This window comes from Heterodontus francisci, chromosome 34 (assembly GCF_036365525.1).
Source record: "Heterodontus francisci isolate sHetFra1 chromosome 34, sHetFra1.hap1, whole genome shotgun sequence".
NCBI classification, from domain to species: domain Eukaryota; kingdom Metazoa; phylum Chordata; class Chondrichthyes; order Heterodontiformes; family Heterodontidae; genus Heterodontus; species Heterodontus francisci.
In genome coordinates this window covers 26,088,097-26,092,278 of record NC_090404.1, presented here as the reverse complement: position 1 = coordinate 26,092,278, position 4,182 = coordinate 26,088,097, and positions in this window count along the sequence as shown.

The window sequence follows — 4,182 nt, the reverse complement described above, 5'->3', positions numbered from 1 at the left end:
ATTTCTACAATTAACGACTTGCAAACACTTTTTAAATGAATCAATTTGGCTTTAGAATTTTTGAGGGATAAAAGATTGTCACGGTCTAACTTCCCTTCTTTCTGTTTAAATTACCAGAGATCTCCGTTTTGGCTTGACATTTTTTTTAAATTTTGAGCGATAATAATAACTAAACAGACTAAAATTCTCTTCCTTCAGATTAAATGGCTGAGAGCACTTTTTTCAGTTGCTAACACCAGCCCACCAGCTTTCTGTCTGCGTTTTATGTTAGAACAGACTGTCATCAACTATAAGCCAGATCAAAATTGAATTGTAGCAAATGTATCATATGATCCTCAATCCAAGTGGCTGTATCCATGGTAACGAGAATGCACCCTTTGAATCCAGTCTCTGAATGGCTGTATCAAATGCAATGAAAATGCACACTCTTGGTAACTCCAGAGGCCTGCTGGTGTTTAAAGCAGTACTGATCCTCTGCACGCCTTAAAAGGTACACCGCATTTCTGGAAAAAAAAACTACAGGACCATGACACTTCCGCCTCTAGTGGAATGAAACGCCATTCCTGGAATGCCTTTCATTACAATGGGTAAAAAAACACATAAATTTAAAAAAACGTTAACACATTTTACCCCCGCATTTACAGATGTACTCTTTTCATAAAAAACATATTTAGACTACAGCAACAAGTTCCACAAGAACATTTTGACTTTAAATTTTCAACAGTTGTTTCAATTAACACATTTCAGATTTACAAGCACAGTCTTCCAACTGTTTCATGTTTTCCTTCCAAGTGTCCCTATTGTCCATCACCACAGGCAGGTGAACTGCACAGCTAGGAGTACTGACCACTACTGGTTTTACTATTCTCTGAGAAGTTTCACGAGTGCCCCTTAACGTATGTGGCATCACTTGATACTGCAAAATCCTGTTCGTTGCAACAGAAGCTGATTTTTTCTTACTGTGGGGTGTCAAAGGAACTTGACAGGTTTCCTCCAACACATGTGTCTCTTTAAGACACATTGTTTTGCCCACTCTGTCCATACAGTCTTTTAAATAAGAATTTGGGTAGGAGTCTGCCTTCTTTACCACAGTGACTTTTCTGGAGTCTATGCAAGTTTGAGACCATTTGCGAATTCCAGCTGTCCTGACTAGGTTCATTGAAGATGCCCTTCAGCATGCATTGTACCTCTGCTTCCACTTCGGGCTGTCTGTCTGGACATAAGCGACAAAGATGTTGTTTTAAAGGAATGGTTCTCCCTATACCCACATCACGTGTGGCCAAGGTTGTACATTCTGGAATATCCCTACAATCGTTTTGAAACTTTATGCAAACTCTGGTTAGGACTTCATGCTGTTTTGCCTCTAAGTGTAAAAGCCTATTGTTTAATTTTCCTAGCCATTCTACATTCGCTAATGGGATAGTTGGAGGTTCAAACTGAGAATTTCCTTTACCTACTTCTACCTCATCCGCACTATCCTTTCCCTTATCCACAGTCCCGATTACCTGATTTATCTCTACTGGCTTATCCTCCTTCCTGCAGTAATATGGTTTGAGCATGCTAATGTGACACAGCTGGTTCCTCTTCCAGCGATCAGGTGTATCAATCAAGTAATCTACCTTACCCACTCTTTTGATCACTCTATATGGGCCGCTGAACGGTGCTTTCACTGGTTCGCCCTGTGATGGTAACAACACTAATACTTCATCCCCTTGTTTTTGATAGGTTGTGGTTTTATCATCATTTGACAGGTGTGGCATGCCCTACAAAATTGTTTCACATCCTTTATAAGACCTGGCCAGTAATATACTTGCTTATGCGTGATTTTGTCTTCCAAATTCCCCTATGAGCTGCAAAAGGAATATCTTGTTCTAACCTTAATAATTCTTGTCGATATTTAGCCGGTACCACCATCTGTTCAACAACTGTCCAGTCTTCATCAGCAGGTCTACGAGGCAGTCTCCATTTCCTCCTCAAAACCCCGTGTGCCTTATGATAGCCTTCCGGAACTCTTTTCACCTCAGCTTCTGACAGAGCCGTCTGTGCCATTCGGCATATCTATGGATCAGTTTGCTGTGCTGCAATGATAGATGATCTGTTAAACATCTCATTTGAATGATCTAAATCCCCAAATAAGGTTTCAGATACTAGGCTATCTATTTGTGGTGCCCCTTTTACCTCTGACGTTGTATCCTATCTAGTTATTGCTCGGGTAACAACACCCACAGGAAATATTCCTGGAACTTGTTCCTGTAATTCCTCCATTTCCTTAATTTCACATGGTTCCTCTGTAACTATAGGAGAAACTGATACCTTTGATCCAGCCACATTGTTTCCTCGGAGTAGATCAATTCCCTTTACTGGTAAACTGTGGACAACAGGGACAGGTGGGGATGTGACAGGAATATGGGATTAGTGTAGGATTAGTATAAATGGGTGGTTGATGGTCGGCACAGACTCGGTGGGCCGAAGGGCCTGTTTCAGTGCTGTATCTCTAAACTAAACTAAACTAAACTAACACCTACAGTTACTATCTTGATACTAAGTCACTCCCCTGGCATACTTTATACAAAGATATGGGTATACATACCCCGCCAATTCCAGTTACTAAAACTTTAGAGTTCAAGGCGTGCTCTGGTGTAAACTTCATATCTTGCCCTAGCAAGAGGGTTTGGGTTGCTTCTGTGTCCCTGAGTACAATGATTGGTTTTCCTGCCTCATTTACAGGATACAGCGTTACTCTCCCTTTTGACAAAAAATCATTATATCTCTCAGGTATTTTATTCTTAACCTCTACAGTCCTCTTAGTTTTAGTATCTGGTTTGACATTTACAGCTGTCGTTAAAGCTACTGTACTCTCAGTCAAAGTCTTTTCGTCTGCACTAACTTTGCATACCCCAACAAATCCTATGGGTTTACCTCGCAATTTCCAGCACTCTGATCGAAGATGACCCGTTTTGTTGCAATAATAACACTTTGGCTTGCAAACTGCACTTCTACCCTCTGCATCTTCCTTTTTGACCTGAGGCTGAGATCCGGACGAATTCCAGCTTTTTCTTCTTGTCCCCGGCTACTTGCCTTCCTTTCACTCTCCCAGTTTCTATTCTTCTCCGGTTTATGGGGGTGATGGACAAAATAGGTTGGGTTATTCACAAGCTGAAAATCATTAGCAATCTCAGCTGCTTGCCTAGCTTTCAAAATTTTTAGGTTATCTATATGAGTTCTCACTACGGAATGAATGGAATTTTTAAACTCTTCTAAGAGAACTATTCTGTAAGGTTCTCATATGTCGTTTCTATCTTTAATGCCCGAATCCAACGGTCAAAATTCATTTGCTTCACCCTCTCAAATTCTAAATATCTCTTCCCAGTCAATCTCTGTAAATTCCTAAACTTCTGACGGTAAGCTTCAGGGGCTAACTCATATGCAGCGAGAATAGCCTTTTTTGCCATCTCATAATCTGCAGAAACCTCATCCGAAAGCATGGCATAAGTTCCATGAGCTCTGCCTACCAGCCTATCCTGCATGAGCAATGTCTTTTCTTTGGGTCATTTCATCTGTTTGGCTATTTATTCAAAAGATATGAAAAATGTCGCTACATCCCTTTCCTCGAATTTTGTATAAACTTAAGCAACTTCTCACTGGATCCTGATCTGAATTCAGATTCTTCCTGACCCTTTTGTCTCAATTACATCTCGTTTAGCCTAAATTCCCTCTCTTCTCTTTCACTTTCTCTTTTAAGTTTAAGTTTTCTTATTGCTATTGCTTTTTCTTTTTTCCTGCTGAAGCTGCAGTTTTTTAAAAGATTCTAACTAAATCATAGCCAATTCCACTGCATTACTCTCGGCCCTACTACCTTCTTGTCTCTTGTATTCTCTTTCTTGTTCATCGTATTGCCCTTTAGCTGTATCATCATCATCATCATCTTCTACTAATTCCAGATGTTCGGCTATTATGTCAATTATCTCTGCTTTTTTGGCACTTGATTTCAATTACAACCCCAATTTCACTGCCAATTCTTCTAATTTGTTCTTAGTTAAAGTTATCAAGTCACTCAGGGAAATATTCTGCTTTCCCAAAAGCTCTGATACAACCACTAATGGCATAACAATGGTATACATTGTACTTTATTATACAAGAGACCTGGTTCTTTTAATTTATTTGTAATTGGTGTTATATCTA